Here is a 17,678-nt window from a genome sequence, read left to right as displayed (position 1 = left end):
AGGACGGGGATGGTTTTGAACACCCTGTCTGTTTTTTTTTCGCGTAAGTTTACCCGCTGTCAGCGTGCTTATTCGACAATAGAAAAGGAAGCCCTTGCTCTAGTGCTTGCCTTTCAGCACTTCGAGGTCTATGTCGGAGGTGCTTTGTGTCCGGTGGTGGTCTATACAGACCACAACCCTTTGGTTTTTCTTGATCGCATGAGAAATTCCAACCAACGTTTAATGCGGTGGAGTTTGATCCTTCAAGGTTGCAACTTGGAGATTAGACATATTCGAGGACGTGACAACGTAGTTGCAGATGCATTGCCTCGGTCCTGTTGAAAATTGCCAAATAAATTGTTTAATTTTTTTTTCTCTTCCCTGTTTTAGTTCAGCATGTTTCGGAGTCCTTGCTGTTTGTGGGTTTGTAAATGTTATTTATAATCTGTTTATTTATAATCTGTTTATTGGTTATTGATTTAATCCCAATTTATTTTCTTTAAGGGTGGGGGTGTTACGTTGGTCAGCCTGTTGGGAACAATGTCTGTGCTGTTCTTTCTCGCTGTCTCTCCCCATAGGTCACGTGACGTCTCGCCAGCTGCGAGTGGGCGGGGCTTGCTACTATAAGGACGCCGAGATCGACATCCGCTCTCTCTCTCACACCCGTGTTGACGCTCTCACTTTCATTGCTGAGTCGTCTCTGATGGCAGCGCGCGCGCCCTTCAGAGTGCTCTCAGGCGCTCGTCTCCACAGAGGCGTCTACATGATCAGCGTCATGTTTCATGTTTCTTTCTTATGCCGTTCTTAGCGGGACGCTTGTGTATGTACCACGTCTTACCCGTTTTTCTTTTGTTTCGAGCTGGTGGTATTGGTGTTGGGTTATCACGTTGTTTAGTGTAGATTTAGCTAGAACAGCAGTCAGCGGACCCGGAAGACTCACCGGAATATTTGTGGTGTCGTTTTTATGTGTTATGTTGTCCCTGTTCAAACTCATTTAGTGGGCACGTTTATGTACTCATTTATGTATATCGCTTGAGGTGTCGTTTTTATGTGTTATGTTGTCCCTGTTCAAACTCATTTAGTGGGCACGTAACACTGTCGTTAAAACAGTCATCCGGGGCCCCTGGCCAACTCCTCATTTAACTCGTGGCTGGAGCAAAACTTTTGCATGGGTCTTTGGGCAGCAGTAAAGGACTAGGTCACCCCGTCGGGGAATCGAACCCCAGTCTTCCGCGTGACAGGCGGAGATACTGTCCACTATACTAACGAGGAGTTGCAGAGACAGGTAGTCGCCCCCGACCAGGAACGGCCTCATGCGTCATTTTAGGTCATCGTTTCACAGAAGCCAGTGAAGCCAAACAAATCATCTAATACCATTTAAATATGAAGTGTCTGTGTAAAACGGGTTACGTTATTAAATTAGAGAGCTTGCTTTTTTAATAAAGAGCCTGGTAGGTCAGGTCAAAAAGTTAATGCGTTTTTTTCCAGTGCCGGGCCCAAACAAAGAGAGTTTCGGGTCCTGCCAGCTGCTAATGTGTTGCGAGCATTCTTGCTGACCGCACAAGGCGGCATCCAGTCTATGCCCGACCCATTTCCTTTTGCTCAAGCTGTCGTTAAAAAAGTCATCCGGGGCCCCTGGCCAACTCCTCATTTAACTCGTGGCTGGAGCAAAACTTTTGCATGGGTCTTTGGGCAGCAGTAAAGGACTAGGTCTCCACGTCGGGGAATCGAACCCCGTTCTTCCGCGTGACAGGCGGAGATACTGTCCACTATACTAACGAGGAGTTGCAGAGACAGGTAGTCGCCCCCGATCAGCGCCCCCCGACCAGGAACGGCCTCATGCGTCATTTTAGGTCATCGCTTCACAGAAGCCAGTGAAGCCAAACGAATAATCTAATACCATTTAAATATGAAATGTCTGTGTAAAACGGGTTACGTTATTAAATTAGAGAGCTTGCTTTTTTAATAAAGAGCCTGGTAGGTCCGGTCAAAAAGTTCATGCGTTTTTTTCCAGTGCCGGGCCCAAACAAAGAGAGTTTCGGTTCCTGCCAGCTGCTAATGTGTTGCCAGCAATCTTGCTGACCGCACAAGGCGGCATCCAGTCTATGCCCAACCGCCTGCGTTGGTGGTATAGTGGTGAGCATAGCTGCCTTCCAAGCAGTTGACCCGGGTTCGATTTCCGGCCAACGCATCGCCTTTTGCTCAAGCTGTCGTTAAAACAGTCGTCCGGGGCCCCTGGCCAACTCCTCATTTAACTCGTGGCTGGAGCAAAACTTTTGCATGGGTCTTTGGGCAGCAGTAAAGGCAGAGATGGGGGACTCGAGTCACATGACTTGACTCGAGTCAGACTCGAGTCGCAAATTTAAGGACTTGAGACTTGCTTGACTAAATTAAAAAAATGACTCGACTTGACTTTGACTTGAGATCCAATGACTTGAGACTTGACTTGACTTGAACTGTATGACTCGAGAATGACTTGATATACATTTTTATATAAATCATCGCAACATCCATTGATAAACAAAATGAAAGCAACGGAACCATTGACGTCATCAGATTCTGCGCGATTGCGTGACGCTGCACAAGTCCAGAAATAGCCTACATCGCGCTGAGCGCGCTAAATACAAAAACATCTCCCTGCATCGTATCTTTTTGGATATAAACACTAGAAAATGACCATATTCATGCAAGAAGATTTTTTGTACGCATAATAACTGGCAAGGGATATCGGACGACCATCACAACCTCGAATAGTCGAACTTCATTCACCACGTCTAAAAGTAAGCTATGGCTTGTTTAACCTGTTTGTTATAGTTAATTTGACTATCTTTAAATCTAGAGAGATTAATATTGGTCAAAACAGCATGCCTCTTTATACACAATTATGTTTTCAAATGTAGCTTAATGTTGTCAATATTCAAATGATAATTAATGACGGTATATGTTTTGTATAATATTTGCCACATTTCTTTTTAAATCATGCTTTAAAGCCAAAAATGTTGTTCTTTCCAATGACGAAAAACAATATAGAAAACTGTTAGTTTTGTCGTTTATGTTTCTCTTAATGTTATCAGGGTTTGGTGGCAAAAAATGCCAGCAGAATTAATATGCACCCAAAATTCAAAATGTGGTGAAAAAATGGCCCTAGTATGGCCCTGGCCAACTCCTCCTTTAACTCGTGGCTGGAGCAAAACTTTTGCATGGGTCTTTGGGCAGCAGTAAAGGACTAGGTCTCCCCGTCGGGGAATCGAACCCCGGTCTTCCGCGTGACAGGCGGAGATACTGTCCACTATACTAACGAGGAGTAACAGAGAAAGGTAGTCGCCCCCGATCAGCGCCCCCCCGACCAGGAACGGCCTCATGCGTCATTTTAGGTCATCGCTTCACAGAAGCCAGTGAAGCCAAAAAAATCATCTAATACCATTTAAATATGAAGTGTCTGTGTAAAACGGGTTACGTTATTAAATTAGAGAGCTTGCTTTTTTAATAAAGAGCCTGGTAGGTCAGGTCAAAAAGTTAATGCGTCTTTTTCCAGTGCCGGGCCCAAACAAAGAGAGTTTCGGGTCCTGCCAGCTGCTAATGTGTTGCGAGCATTCTTGCTGACCGCACAAGGCGGCATCCAGTCTATGCCCGACCAACTGCGTTGGTGGTATAGTGGTGAGCATAGCTGCCTTCCAAGCAGTTGACCCGGGTTCGATTCCCGGCCAACGCATTGCCTTTTGCTCAAGCTGTCGTTAAAACAGTCGTCCGGGGCCCCTGGCCAACTCCTCATTTAACTCGTGGCTGGAGCAAAACTTTTGCATGGGTCTTTGGACAGCAGTAAAGGACTAGGTCTCCCCGTCGGGGAATCGAACCCCGGTCTTCCGCGTGACAGGCGGACATACTGTCCACTATACTAACGAGGAGTTGCAGAGAAAGGTAGTCGCCCCCGATCAGCGCCCCCCGACCAGGAACGGCCTCATGCGTCATTTTAGGTCATCGCTTCACAGAAGCCAGTGAAGCCAAACAAATCATCTAATACCATTTAAATATGAAGTGTCTGTGTAAAACGGGTTACGTTATTAAATTAGAGAGCTTGCTTTTTTAATAAAGAGCCTGGTAGGTCAGGTCAAAAAGTTAATGCGTTTTTTTCCAGTGCTGGGCCCAAACAAAGAGAGTTTCGGGTCCTGCCAGCTGCTAATGTGTTGCGAGCATTCTTGCTGACCGCACAAGGTGGCATCCAGTCTATGCCCGACCCATTTCCTTTTGCTCAAGCTGTCGTTAAAACAGTCATCCGGGGCCCCTGGCCAACTCCTCATTTAACTCGTGGCTGGAGCAAAACTTTTGCATGGGTCTTTGGGCAGCAGTAAAGGACTAGGTCTCCCCGTCGGGGAATCGAACCCCGGTCTTCCGCGTGACAGGCGGAGATACTGTCCACTATACTAACGAGGAGTTGCAGAGATAGGTAGTCGCCCCCGATCAGCGCCCCCGACCAGGAACGGCCTCATGCGTCATTTTAGGTCATCGCTTCACAGAAGCCAGTGAAGCCAAACAAATCATCTAATACCATTTAAATATGAAGTGTCTGTGTAAAACGGGTTAAGTTATTAAATTAGATAGCTTGCTTTTTTAATAAAGAGCCTGGTAGGTCAGGTCAAAAAGTTAATGCGTTTTTTTCCAGTGCCGGGCCCAAACAAAGAGAGTTTCGGGTCCTGCCAGCTGCTAATGTGTTGCGAGCATTCTTGCTGACCGCACAAGGCGGCATCCAGTCTATGCCCGACCATCTGCGTTGGTGGTATAGTGGTGAGCATAGCTGCCTTCCAAGCAGTTGACCTGGGTTCGATTCCCGGCCAACTTATTGCCTTTTGCTCAAGCTGTCGTTAAAACAGTCGTCCGGGGCCCCTGGCCAACTCCTCATTTAACTCGTGGCTGGAGCAAAACTTTTGCATGGGTCTTTGGGCAGCAGTAAAAGGACTAAATCTCCCCGTCTGGGAATCGAACCCCGGTCTTACGCGTGACAGGCGGAGATACTGTCCACTATACTAACGAGGAGTTGCAGAGATAGGTAGTCGCCCCCGATCAGCGCCCCCGACCAGGAACGGCCTCATGCGTCATTTTAGGTCATCGCTTCACAGAAGCCAGTGAAGCCAAACAAATCATCTAATACCATTTAAATATGAAGTGTCTGTGTAAAACGGGTTAAGTTATTAAATTAGATAGCTTGCTTTTTTAATAAAGAGCCTGGTAGGTCAGGTCAAAAAGTTAATGCGTTTTTTTCCAGTGCCGGGCCCAAACAAAGAGAGTTTCGGGTCCTGCCAGCTGCTAATGTGTTGCGAGCATTCTTGCTGACCGCACAAGGCGGCATCCAGTCTATGCCCGACCATCTGCTTTGGTGGTATAGTGGTGAGCATAGCTGCCTTCCAAGCAGTTGACCTGGGTTCGATTCCCGGCCAACGCATTGCCTTTTGCTCAAGCTGTCGTTAAAACAGTCGTCCGGGGCCCCTGGCCAACTCCTCATTTAACTCGTGGCTGGAGCAAAACTTTTGCATGGGTCTTTGGGCAGCAGTAAAGGACTAGGTCTCCCCGTCGGGGAATCGAACCCCGGTCTTCCGCGTGACAGGCGGAGATACTGTCCATTATACTAACGAGGAGTTGCAGAGACAGATAGTCGCCCCCGAACAGCGCCCCCCGACCAGGAACGGCCTCATGCGTCATTTTAGGTCATCGCTTCACAGAAGCCAGTGAAGCCAAACGAATAATCTAATACCATTTAAATATGAAGTGTCTGTGTAAAACGGGTTACGTTATTAAATTAGAGAGCTTGCTTTTTTAATAAAGAGCCTGGTAGGTCCGGTCAAAAAGTTCATGCGTTTTTTTCCAGTGCCGGGCCCAAACAAAGAGAGTTTCGGTTCCTGCCAGCTGCTAATGTGTTGCCAGCATTCTTGCTGACCGCACAAGGCAGCATCCAGTCTATGCCCAACCGCCTGCGTTGGTGGTATAGTGGTGAGCATAGCTGCCTTCCAAGCAGTTGACCCGGGTTCGATTCCCGGCCAACGCATCGCCTTTTGCTCAAGCTGTCGTTAAAACAGTCGTCCGGGGCCCCTGGCCAACTCCTCATTTAACTCGTGGCTGGAGCAAAACTTTTGCATGGGTCTTTGGGCAGCAGTAAAAGGACTAAGTCTCCCCGTCTGGGAATCGAACCCCGGTCTTCCGCGTGACAGGCGGAGATACTGTCCACTATACTAACAAGGAGTTGCAGAGATAGGTAGTCGCCCCCGATCAGCGCCCCCCGACCAGGAAAGGCCTCATGCGTCATTTTAGGTCATCGCTTCACAGAAGCTAGTTAAGCCAAACAAATCATCTAATACCATTTAAATATGAAGTGTCTGTGTAAAACGGGTTAAGTTATCAAATTAGAGAGCTTGCTTTTTTAATAAAGAGCCTGGTAGGTCAGGTCAAAAAGTTAATGCGTTTTTTTCCAGTGCCGGGCCCAAACAAAGAGAGTTTCGGTCCTGCCAGCTGCTAATGTGTTGCGAGCATTCTTGCTGACCGCACAAGCCGGCATCCAGTCTATGCCCGACCATCTGCGTTGGTGGTATAGAAGGTGAGCATAGCTGCCTTCCAAGCAGTTGACCCGGGTTCGATTCCCGGCCAACGCATTGCCTTTTGCTCAAGCTGTCGTTAAAACAGTCGTCCGGGGCCTCTGGCCAACTCCTCATTTAACTCGTGGCTGGAGCAAAACTTTTGCATGGGTCTTTGGGCAGCAGTAAAGGACTAGGTCTCACCGTCGGGGAATCGAACCCCGGTCTTCCGCGTGACAGGCGGAGATACTGTCCACTATACTAACAAGGAGTTGCAGAGATAGGTAGTCGCCCCCGATCAGCGCCCCCCGACCAGGAAAGGCCTCATGCGTCATTTTAGGTCATCGCTTCACAGAAGCCAGTGAAGCCAAACAAATCATCTAATACCATTTAAATATGAAGTGTCTGTGTAAAACGGGTTAAGTTATCAAATTAGAGAGCTTGCTTTTTTAATAAAGAGCCTGGTAGGTCAGGTCAAAAAGTTAATGCGTTTTTTTCCAGTGCCGGGCCCAAACAAAGAGAGTTTCGGGTCCTGCCAGCTGCTAATGTGTTGCGAGCATTCTTGCTGACCGCACAAGGCGGCATCCAGTCTATGCCCGACCCAGTGAAGCCAAACAAATCATCTAATACCATTTAAATATGAAGTGTCTGTGTAAAACGGGTTACGTTATTAAATTAGAGAGCTTGCTTTTTTAATAAAGAGCCTGGTAGGTCAGGTCTTCCGCGTGACAGGCGGAGATACTGTCCACTATACTAACGAGGAGTTGCAGAGACAGGTAGTCGCCCCTGATCAGCGCCCCCCGACCAGGAACGGCCTCATGCGTCATTTTAGGTCATCGCTTCACAGAAGCCAGTGAAGCCAAACAAATCATCTAATACCATTTAAATATGAAGTGTCTGTGTAAATTAGAGAGCTTGCTTTTTTAATAAAGAGCCTGGTAGGTCAGGTCAAAAAGTTAATGCGCCCCCCGACCAGGAACGGCCTCATGCGTCATTTTAGGTCATCGCTTCACAGAAGCCAGTGAAGCCAAACAAATCATCTAATACCATTTAAATATGAAGTGTCTGTGTAAAACGGGTTACGTTATTAAATTAGAGAGCTTGCTTTTTTAATAAAGAGCCTGGTAGGTCCGGTCAAAAAGTTCATGCGTATTTTTTCCAGTGCCGGGCCCAAACAAAGAGAGTTTCGGTTCCTGCCAGCTGCTAATGTGTTGCCAGCATTCTTGCTGACCGCACAAGGCGGCATCCAGTCTATGCCCAACCGCCTGCGTTGGTGGTATAGTGGTGAGCATAGCTGCCTTCCAAGCAGTTGACCCGGGTTCGATTCCCGGCCAACGCATTGCCTTTTGCTCAAGCTGTCGTTAAAACAGTCGTCCGGGGCCCCTGGCCAACTCCTCATTTAACTCGTGGCTGGAGCAAAACTTTTGCATGGGTCTTTGGGCAGCAGTAAAAGGACTAAGTCTCCCCGTCGGGGAATCGAACCCCGGTCTTCCGCGTGACAGGCGGAGATACTGTCCACTATACTAACGAGGAGTTGCAGAGATAGGTAGTCGCCCCCGATCAGCGCCCCCCGACCAGGAAAGGCCTCATGCGTCATTTTAGGTCATCGCTTCACAGAAGCCAGTTAAGCCAAACAAATAATCTAATACCATTTAAATTTGAAGTGTCTGTGTAAAACGGGTTAAGTTATTAAATTAGAGAGCTTGCTTTTTTAATAAAGAGCCTTGTAGGTCAGGTCAAAAAGTTAATGCGTTTTTTTCCAGTGCCGGGCCCAAACAAAGAGAGTTTCGGGTCCTGCCAGCTGCTAATGTGTTGCGAGCATTCAAGCTGACCGCACAAGGCGGCATCCAGTCTATGCCCGACCATCTGCGTTGGTGGTATAGTGGTGAGCATAGCTGCCTTCCAAGCAGTTGACCCGGGTTCGATTCCCGGCCAACGCATTGCCTTTTGCTCAAGCTGTCGTTAAAACAGTCGTCCGGGGCCCCTGGCCAACTCCTCATTTAACTCGTGGCTGGAGCAAAACTTTTGCATGGGTCTTTGGGCAGCAGTAAAGGACTAGGTCTCCCCGTCGGGGAATCGAACCCCGGTCTTCCGCGTGACAGGCGGAGATACTGTCCACTATACTAACGAGGAGTAACAGAGAAAGGTAGTCGCCCCCGATCAGCGCCCCCCCGACCAGGAACGGCCTCATGCGTCATTTTAGGTCATCGCTTCACAGAAGCCAGTGAAGCCAAACGAATATTCTAATACCATTTAAATATGAAGTGTCTGTGTAAAACGGGTTACGTTATTAAATTAGAGAGCTTGCTTTTTTAATAAAGAGCCTGGTAGGTCCGGTCAAAAAGTTCATGCGTTTTTTTCCAGTGCCGGGCCCAAACAAAGAGAGTTTCGGTTCCTGCCAGCTACTAATGTGTTGCCAGCATTCTTGCTGACCGCACAACGCGGCATCCAGTCTATGCCCAACCGCCTGCGTTGGTGGTATAGTGGTGAGCATAGCTGCCTTCCAAGCAGTTGACCCGGGTTCGATTCCCGGCCAACGCATCGCCTTTTGCTCAAGCTGTCGTTAAAACAGTCGTCCGGGGCCCCTGGCCAACTCCTCATTTAACTCGTGGCTGGAGCAAAACTTTAGCATGGGTCTTTGGGCAGCAGTAAAGGCAGAGATGGGGGACTCGAGTCACATGACTTGACTCGAGTCAGACTCGAGTCGCAAATTTAAGGACTTGAGACTTGCTTGACTAAATTAAAAAAATGACTCGACTTGACTTTGACTTGAGATCCAATGACTTGAGACTTGACTTGACTTGAACTGTATGACTCGAGAATGACTTGATATACATTTTTATATAAATCATCGCAACATCCATTGATAAACAAAATGAAAGCAACGGAACCATTGACGTCATCAGATTCTGCGCGATTGCGTGACGCTGCACAAGTCCAGAAATAGCCTACATCGCGCTGAGCGCGCTAAATACAAAAACATCTCCTTGCATCGTATCTTTTTGGATATAAACACTAGAAAATGACCATATTCATGCAAGAAGATTTTTTGTACGCATAATAACTGGCAAGGGATATCGGACGACCATCACAACCTCGAACAGTCGAACTTCATTCACCACGTCTAAAAGTAAGCTATGGCTTGTTTAACCTGTTTGTTATAGTTAATTTGACTATCTTTAAATCTAGAGAGATTAATATTGGTCAAAACAGCATGCCTCTTTATACACAATTATGTTTTCAAATGTAGCTTAATGTTGTCAATATTCAAATGATAATTAATGACGGTATATGTTTTGTATAACATTTGCCACATTTCTTTTTAAATCATGCTTTAAAGCCAAAAATGTTGTTCTTTCCAATGACGAAAAACAATATAGAAAACTGTCGTTTGTTTTGTCGTTTATGTTTCTCTTAATGTTATCAGGGTTTGGTGGCCAAAAATGCCAGCAGAATTAATATACACCCAAAATTCAAAATGTGGTGAAAAAATGGCCCTAGTATGGCCCTGGCCAACTCCTCCTTTAACTCGTGGCTGGAGCAAAACTTTTGCATGGGTCTTTGGGCAGCAGTAAAGGACTAGGTCTCCCCGTCGGGGAATCGAACCCCGGTCTTCCGCGTGACAGGCGGAGATACTGTCCACTATACTAACGAGGAGTAACAGAGAAAGGTAGTCGCCCCCGATCAGCGCCCCCCCGACCAGGAACGGCCTCATGCGTCATTTTAGGTCATCGCTTCACAGAAGCCAGTGAAGCCAAAAAAATCATCTAATACCATTTAAATATGAAGTGTCTGTGTAAAACGGGTTACGTTATTAAATTAGAGAGCTTGCTTTTTTAATAAAGAGCCTGGTAGGTCCGGTCAAAAAGTTAATGCGTTTTTTTCCAGTGCCGGGCCCAGACAAAGAGAGTTTCGGTTCCTGCCAGCTGCTAATGTGTTGCCAGCATTCTTGCTGACCGCACAAGGCGGCATCCAGTCTATGCCCAACCGCCTGCGTTGGTGGTATAGTGGTGAGCATAGCTGCCTTCCAAGCAGTTGACCTGGGTTCGATTCCCTGCCAACGTATTGCCTTTTGCTCAAGCTGTCGTTAAAACAGACGTCCGGGGCCCCTGGCCAACTCCTCATTTAACTCGTGGCTGGAGCAAAACTTTTGCATGGGTCTTTGGGCAGCAGTAAAGGACTAGGTCTCCCCGTCGGGGAATCGAACCCCGGTCTTCCGCGTGACAGGCGGAGATACTGTCCACTATACTAACGAGGAGTTGCAGAGACAGGTAGTCGCCCCCGATCAGCGCCCCCCGACCAGGAACGGCCTCATACGTCATTTTAGGTCATCGCTTCACAGAAGCCAGTGAAGCCAAACAAATCATCTAATACCATTTAAATATGAAGTGTCTGTGTAAAACGGGTTACGTTATTAAATTAGAGAGCTTGCTTTTTTAATAAAGAGCCTGGTAGGTCCGGTCAAAAAGTTCATGCGTATTTTTTCCAGTGCCGGGCCCAAACAAAGAGAGTTTCGGTTCCTGCCAGCTGCTAATGTGTTGCCAGCATTCTTGCTGACCGCACAAGGCGGCATCCAGTCTATGCCCAACCGCCTGCGTTGGTGGTATAGTGGTGAGCATAGCTGCCTTCCAAGCAGTTGACCCGGGTTCGATTCCCGGCCAACGCATCGCCTTTTGCTCAAGCTGTCGTTAAAACAGTCGTCCGGGGCCCCTGGCCAACTCCTCATTTAACTCGTGGCTGGAGCAAAACTTTTGCATGGGTCTTTGGGCAGCAGTAAAGGACTAGGTCTCCCCGTCGGGGAATCGAACCCCGGTCTTCCGCGTGACAGGCGGAGATACTGTCCACTATACTAACGAGGAGTAACAGAGAAAGGTAGTCGCCCCCGATCAGCGCCCCCCCGACCAGGAACGGCCTCATGCGTCATTTTAGGTCATCGCTTCACAGAAGCCAGTGAAGCCAAAAAAATCATCTAATACCATTTAAATATGAAGTGTCTGTGTAAAACGGGTTACGTTATTAAATTAGAGAGCTTGCTTTTTTAATAAAGAGCCTGGTAGGTCCGGTCAAAAAGTTCATGCGTATTTTTTCCAGTGCCGGGCCCAAACAAAGAGAGTTTCGGTTCCTGCCAGCTGCTAATGTGTTGCCAGCATTCTTGCTGACCGCACAAGGCGGCATCCAGTCTATGCCCAACCGCCTGCGTTGGTGGTATAGTGGTGAGCATAGCTGCCTTCCAAGCAGTTGACCCGGGTTCGATTCCCGGCCAACGCATTGCCTTTTGCTCAAGCTGTCGTTAAAACAGTCGTCCGGGGCCCCTGGCCAACTCCTCATTTAACTCGTGGCTGGAGCAAAACTTTTGCATGGGTCTTTGGGCAGCAGTAAAAGGACTAAGTCTCCCCGTCGGGGAATCGAACCCCGGTCTTCCGCGTGACAGGCGGAGATACTGTCCACTATACTAACGAGGAGTTGCAGAGATAGGTAGTCGCCCCCGATCAGCGCCCCCCGACCAGGAAAGGCCTCATGCGTCATTTTAGGTCATCGCTTCACAGAAGCCAGTTAAGCCAAACAAATAATCTAATACCATTTAAATTTGAAGTGTCTGTGTAAAACGGGTTAAGTTATTAAATTAGAGAGCTTGCTTTTTTAATAAAGAGCCTTGTAGGTCAGGTCAAAAAGTTAATGCGTTTTTTTCCAGTGCCGGGCCCAAACAAAGAGAGTTTCGGGTCCTGCCAGCTGCTAATGTGTTGCGAGCATTCTTGCTGACCGCACAAGGCGGCATCCAGTCTATGCCCGACCATCTGCGTTGGTGGTATAGTGGTGAGCATAGCTGCCTTCCAAGCAGTTGACCCGGGTTCGATTCCCGGCCAACGCATTGCCTATTGCTCAAGCTGTCGTTAAAACAGTCGTCCGGGGCCCCTGGCCAACTCCTCATTTAACTCGTGGCTGGAGCAAAACTTTTGCATGGGTCTTTGGGCAGCAGTAAAGGACTAGGTCTCCCCGTCGGGGAATCGAACCCCGGTCTTCCGCGTGACAGGCGGAGATACTGTCCACTATACTAACGAGGAGTTGCAGAGACAGGTAGTCGCCCCCGATCAGCGCCCCCCGACCAGGAACGGCCTCATGCGTCATTTTAGGTCATCGCTTCACAGAAGCCAGTGAAGCCAAACGAATATTCTAATACCATTTAAATATGAAGTGTCTGTGTAAAACGGGTTACGTTATTAAATTAGAGAGCTTGCTTTTTTAATAAAGAGCCTGGTAGGTCCGGTCAAAAAGTTCATGCGTTTTTTTCCAGTGCCGGGCCCAAACAAAGAGAGTTTCGGTTCCTGCCAGCTACTAATGTGTTGCCAGCATTCTTGCTGACCGCACAACCCGGCATCCAGTCTATGCCCAACCGCCTGCGTTGGTGGTATAGTGGTGAGCATAGCTGCCTTCCAAGCAGTTGACCCGGGTTCGATTCCCGGCCAACGCATTGCCTTTTGCTCAAGCTGTCGTTAAAACAGTCGTCCGGGGCCCCTGGCCAACTCCTCATTTAACTCGTGGCTGGAGCAAAACTTTTGCATGGGTCTTTGGGCAGCAGTAAAGGCAGAGATGGGGGACTCGAGTCACATGACTTGACTCGAGTCAGACTCGAGTCGCAAATTTAAGGACTTGAGACTTGCTTGACTAAATTAAAAAAATGACTCGACTTGACTTTGACTTGAGATCCAATGACTTGAGACTTGACTTGACTTGAACTGTATGACTCGAGAATGACTTGATATACATTTTTATATAAATCATCGCAACATCCATTGATAAACAAAATGAAAGCAACGGAACCATTGACGTCATCAGATTCTGCGCGATTGCGTGACGCTGCACAAGTCCAGAAATAGCCTACATCGCGCTGAGCGCGCTAAATACAAAAACATCTCCCTGCATCGTATCTTTTTGGATATAAACACTAGAAAATGACCATATTCATGCAAGAAGATTTTTTGTACGCATAATAACTGGCAAGGGATATCGGACGACCATCACAACCTCGAACAGTCGAACTTCATTCACCACGTCTAAAAGTAAGCTATGGCTTGTTTAACCTGTTTGTTATAGTTAATTTGACTATCTTTAAATCTAGAGAGATTAATATTGGTCAAAACAGCATGCCTCTTTATACACAATTATGTTTTCAAATGTAGCTTAATGTTGTCAATATTCAAATGATAATTAATGACGGTATATGTTTTGTATAACATTTGCCACATTTCTTTTTAAATCATGCTTTAAAGCCAAAAATGTTGTTCTTTCCAATGACGAAAAACAATATAGAAAACTGTTAGTTTTGTCGTTTATGTTTCTCTTAATGTTATCAGGGTTTGGTGGCAAAAAATGCCAGCAGAATTAATATGCACCCAAAATTCAAAATGTGGTGAAAAAATGGCCCTAGTATGGCCCTGGCCAACTCCTCCTTTAACTCGTGGCTGGAGCAAAACTTTTGCATGGGTCTTTGGGCAGCAGTAAAGGACTAGGTCTCCCCGTCGGGGAATCGAACCCCGGTCTTCCGCGTGACAGGCGGAGATACTGTCCACTATACTAACGAGGAGTACCAGAGAAAGGTAGTCGCCCCCGATCAGCGCCCCCCCGACCAGGAACGGCCTCATGCGTCATTTTAGGTCATCGCTTCACAGAAGCCAGTGAAGCCAAAAAAATCATCTAATACCATTTAAATATGAAGTGTCTGTGTAAAACGGGTTACGTTATTAAATTAGAGAGCTTGCTTTTTTAATAAAGAGCCTGGTAGGTCCGGTCAAAAAGTTCATGCGTATTTTTTCCAGTGCCGGGCCCAAACAAAGAGAGTTTCGGTTCCTGCCAGCTGCTAATGTGTTGCCAGCATTCTTGCTGACCGCACAAGGCGGCATCCAGTCTATGCCCAACCGCCTGCGTTGGTGGTATAGTGGTGAGCATAGCTGCCTTCCAAGCAGTTGACCCGGGTTCGATTCCCGGCCAACGCATTGCCTTTTGCTCAAGCTGTCGTTAAAACAGTCGTCCGGGGCCCCTGGCCAACTCCTCATTTAACTCGTGGCTGGAGCAAAACTTTTGCATGGGTCTTTGGGCAGCAGTAAAAGGACTAAGTCTCCCCGTCGGGGAATCGAACCCCGGTCTTCCGCGTGACAGGCGGAGATACTGTCCACTATACTAACGAGGAGTTGCAGAGATAGGTAGTCGCCCCCGATCAGCGCCCCCCGACCAGGAAAGGCCTCATGCGTCATTTTAGGTCATCGCTTCACAGAAGCCAGTTAAGCCAAACAAATAATCTAATACCATTTAAATTTGAAGTGTCTGTGTAAAACGGGTTAAGTTATTAAATTAGAGAGCTTGCTTTTTTAATAAAGAGCCTTGTAGGTCAGGTCAAAAAGTTAATGCGTTTTTTTCCAGTGCCGGGCCCAAACAAAGAGAGTTTCGGTTCCTGCCAGCTACTAATGTGTTGCCAGCATTCTTGCTGACCGCACAACCCGGCATCCAGTCTATGCCCAACCGCCTGCGTTGGTGGTATAGTGGTGAGCATAGCTGCCTTCCAAGCAGTTGACCCGGGTTCGATTCCCGGCCAACGCATTGCCTTTTGCTCAAGCTGTCGTTAAAACAGTCGTCCGGGGCCCCTGGCCAACTCCTCATTTAACTCGTGGCTGGAGCAAAACTTTTGCATGGGTCTTTGGGCAGCAGTAAAGGACTAGGTCTCCCCGTCGGGGAATCGAACCCCGGTCTTCCGCGTGACAGGCGGAGATACTGTCCACTATACTAACGAGGAGTTGCAGAGACAGGTAGTCGCCCCCGATGAGCGCCCCCCGACCAGGAACGGCCTCATGCGTCATTTTAGGTCATCGCTTCACAGAAGCCAGTGAAGCCAAACAAATCATCTAATACCATTTAAATATGAAGTGTCTGTGTAAAACGGGTTACGTTATTAAATTAGAGAGCTTGCTTTTTTAATAAAGAGCCAGGTAGGTCAGGTCAAAAAGTTAATGCGTTTTTTTCCAGTGCCGGGCCCAAACAAAGAGAGTTTCGGGTCCTGCCAGCTGCTAATGTGTTGCGAGCATTCTTGCTGACCGCACAAGGCGGCATCCAGTCTATGCCCGACCATCTGCGTTGGTGGTATAGTGGTGAGCATAGCTGCCTTCCAAGCAGTTGACCCGGGTTCGATTCCCGGCCAACGCATTGCCTTTTGCTCAAGCTGTCGTTAAAACAGTCGTCCGGGGCCCCTGGCCAACTCCTCATTTAACTCGTGGCTGGAGCAAAACTTTTGCATGGGTCTTTGGGCAGCAGTAAAGGACTAGGTCTCCCCGTCGGGGAATCGAACCCCGGTCTAACGCGTGACAGGCGGAGATACTGTCCACTATACTAACGAGGAGTAACAGAGAAAGGTAGTCGCCCCCGATCAGCGCCCCCCCGACCAGGAACGGCCTCATGCGTCATTTTAGGTCATCGCTTCACAGAAGCCAGTGAAGCCAAAAAAATCATCTAATACCATTTAAATATGAAGTGTCTGTGTAAAACGGGTTACGTTATTAAATTAGAGAGCTTGCTTTTTTAATAAAGAGCCTGGTAGGTCCGGTCAAAAAGTTCATGCGTATTTTTTCCAGTGCCGGCCCCAAACAAAGAGAGTTTCGGTTCCTGCCAGCTGCTAATGTGTTGCCAGCATTCTTGCTGACCGCACAAGGCGGCATCCAGTCTATGCCCAACCGCCTGCGTTGGTGGTATAGTGGTGAGCATAGCTGCCTTCCAAGCAGTTGACCCGGGTTCGATTCCCGGCCAACGCATTGCCTTTTGCTCAAGCTGTCGTTAAAACAGTCGTCCGGGGCCCCTGGCCAACTCCTCATTTAACTCGTGGCTGGAGCAAAACTTTTGCATGGGTCTTTGGGCAGCAGTAAAAGGACTAAGTCTCCCCGTCGGGGAATCGAACCCCGGTCTTCCGCGTGACAGGCGGAGATACTGTCCACTATACTAACGAGGAGTTGCAGAGATAGGTAGTCGCCCCCGATCAGCGCCCCCCGACCAGGAAAGGCCTCATGCGTCATTTTAGGTCATCGCTTCACAGAAGCCAGTTAAGCCAAACAAATAATCTAATACCATTTAAATTTGAAGTGTCTGTGTAAAACGGGTTAAGTTATTAAATTAGAGAGCTTGCTTTTTTAATAAAGAGCCTTGTAGGTCAGGTCAAAAAGTTAATGCGTTTTTTTCCAGTGCCGGGCCCAAACAAAGAGAGTTTCGGGTCCTGCCAGCTGCTAATGTGTTGCGAGCATTCTTGCTGACCGCACAAGGCGGCATCCAGTCTATGCCCGACCATCTGCGTTGGTGGTATAGTGGTGAGCATAGCTGCCTTCCAAGCAGTTGACCCGGGTTCGATTCCCGGCCAACGCATTGCCTATTGCTCAAGCTGTCGTTAAAACAGTCGTCCGGGGCCCCTGGCCAACTCCTCATTTAACTCGTGGCTGGAGCAAAACTTTTGCATGGGTCTTTGGGCAGCAGTAAAGGACTAGGTCTCCCCGTCGGGGAATCGAACCCCGGTCTTCCGCGTGACAGGCGGAGATACTGTCCACTATACTAACGAGGAGTTGCAGAGACAGGTAGTCGCCCCCGATCAGCGCCCCCCGACCAGGAACGGCCTCATGCGTCATTTTAGGTCATCGCTTCACAGAAGCCAGTGAAGCCAAACGAATATTCTAATACCATTTAAATATGAAGTGTCTGTGTAAAACGGGTTACGTTATTAAATTAGAGAGCTTGCTTTTTTAATAAAGAGCCTGGTAGGTCCGGTCAAAAAGTTCATGCGTTTTTTTCCAGTGCCGGGCCCAAACAAAGAGAGTTTCGGTTCCTGCCAGCTACTAATGTGTTGCCAGCATTCTTGCTGACCGCACAACCCGGCATCCAGTCTATGCCCAACCGCCTGCGTTGGTGGTATAGTGGTGAGCATAGCTGCCTTCCAAGCAGTTGACCCGGGTTCGATTCCCGGCCAACGCATTGCCTTTTGCTCAAGCTGTCGTTAAAACAGTCGTCCGGGGCCCCTGGCCAACTCCTCATTTAACTCGTGGCTGGAGCAAAACTTTTGCATGGGTCTTTGGGCAGCAGTAAAGGCAGAGATGGGGGACTCGAGTCACATGACTT

The 17,678-nt window shown here is 48.0% G+C and overlaps 16 non-coding genes across 16 annotated transcripts; 15 read left to right on the top strand and 1 right to left on the bottom strand.

The window, feature by feature from the left end:
- The first annotated feature begins 3,619 nt into the window (after positions 1 to 3,619).
- Positions 3,620 to 3,691, top strand: trnag-ucc (transfer RNA glycine (anticodon UCC)). The gene has a single exon. It is a non-coding gene; the product is annotated as a tRNA-Gly (tRNA).
- Positions 3,692 to 3,812: 121 nt separating this feature from the next.
- trnad-guc (transfer RNA aspartic acid (anticodon GUC)) lies at positions 3,813 to 3,884 on the bottom strand. Its single transcript has one exon. It is a non-coding gene; the product is annotated as a tRNA-Asp (tRNA).
- A 2,060-nt stretch (positions 3,885 to 5,944) lies between these two features.
- Positions 5,945 to 6,016, top strand: trnag-ucc (transfer RNA glycine (anticodon UCC)). The gene has a single exon. It is a non-coding gene; the product is annotated as a tRNA-Gly (tRNA).
- A 1,790-nt stretch (positions 6,017 to 7,806) lies between these two features.
- trnag-ucc (transfer RNA glycine (anticodon UCC)) lies at positions 7,807 to 7,878 on the top strand. The gene has a single exon. It is a non-coding gene; the product is annotated as a tRNA-Gly (tRNA).
- A 529-nt stretch (positions 7,879 to 8,407) lies between these two features.
- Positions 8,408 to 8,479, top strand: trnag-ucc (transfer RNA glycine (anticodon UCC)). The gene has a single exon. It is a non-coding gene; the product is annotated as a tRNA-Gly (tRNA).
- A 529-nt stretch (positions 8,480 to 9,008) lies between these two features.
- trnag-ucc (transfer RNA glycine (anticodon UCC)) lies at positions 9,009 to 9,080 on the top strand. The gene has a single exon. It is a non-coding gene; the product is annotated as a tRNA-Gly (tRNA).
- Positions 9,081 to 11,133: 2,053 nt separating this feature from the next.
- trnag-ucc (transfer RNA glycine (anticodon UCC)) lies at positions 11,134 to 11,205 on the top strand. The gene has a single exon. It is a non-coding gene; the product is annotated as a tRNA-Gly (tRNA).
- Positions 11,206 to 11,735: 530 nt separating this feature from the next.
- trnag-ucc (transfer RNA glycine (anticodon UCC)) lies at positions 11,736 to 11,807 on the top strand. The gene has a single exon. It is a non-coding gene; the product is annotated as a tRNA-Gly (tRNA).
- A 529-nt stretch (positions 11,808 to 12,336) lies between these two features.
- Positions 12,337 to 12,408, top strand: trnag-ucc (transfer RNA glycine (anticodon UCC)). Its single transcript has one exon. It is a non-coding gene; the product is annotated as a tRNA-Gly (tRNA).
- A 528-nt stretch (positions 12,409 to 12,936) lies between these two features.
- On the top strand, positions 12,937 to 13,008 carry trnag-ucc (transfer RNA glycine (anticodon UCC)). The gene has a single exon. It is a non-coding gene; the product is annotated as a tRNA-Gly (tRNA).
- A 1,450-nt stretch (positions 13,009 to 14,458) lies between these two features.
- Positions 14,459 to 14,530, top strand: trnag-ucc (transfer RNA glycine (anticodon UCC)). Its single transcript has one exon. It is a non-coding gene; the product is annotated as a tRNA-Gly (tRNA).
- Positions 14,531 to 15,059: 529 nt separating this feature from the next.
- Positions 15,060 to 15,131, top strand: trnag-ucc (transfer RNA glycine (anticodon UCC)). Its single transcript has one exon. It is a non-coding gene; the product is annotated as a tRNA-Gly (tRNA).
- A 528-nt stretch (positions 15,132 to 15,659) lies between these two features.
- trnag-ucc (transfer RNA glycine (anticodon UCC)) lies at positions 15,660 to 15,731 on the top strand. The gene has a single exon. It is a non-coding gene; the product is annotated as a tRNA-Gly (tRNA).
- Positions 15,732 to 16,261: 530 nt separating this feature from the next.
- On the top strand, positions 16,262 to 16,333 carry trnag-ucc (transfer RNA glycine (anticodon UCC)). The gene has a single exon. It is a non-coding gene; the product is annotated as a tRNA-Gly (tRNA).
- A 529-nt stretch (positions 16,334 to 16,862) lies between these two features.
- trnag-ucc (transfer RNA glycine (anticodon UCC)) lies at positions 16,863 to 16,934 on the top strand. The gene has a single exon. It is a non-coding gene; the product is annotated as a tRNA-Gly (tRNA).
- A 528-nt stretch (positions 16,935 to 17,462) lies between these two features.
- Positions 17,463 to 17,534, top strand: trnag-ucc (transfer RNA glycine (anticodon UCC)). The gene has a single exon. It is a non-coding gene; the product is annotated as a tRNA-Gly (tRNA).
- Positions 17,535 to 17,678: the final 144 nt, after the last annotated feature.

Source organism: Rhinichthys klamathensis, unplaced genomic scaffold (genome assembly GCF_029890125.1).
Source record: "Rhinichthys klamathensis goyatoka isolate OS25496 unplaced genomic scaffold, OSU_Roscu_1.1 h1tg000176l_1, whole genome shotgun sequence".
Taxonomy (NCBI): Eukaryota; Metazoa; Chordata; class Actinopteri; order Cypriniformes; family Leuciscidae; genus Rhinichthys; species Rhinichthys klamathensis.
The sequence above is the reverse complement of the archived record's forward strand: the minus strand, read 5'-3'. Positions and strand labels throughout refer to the sequence as shown.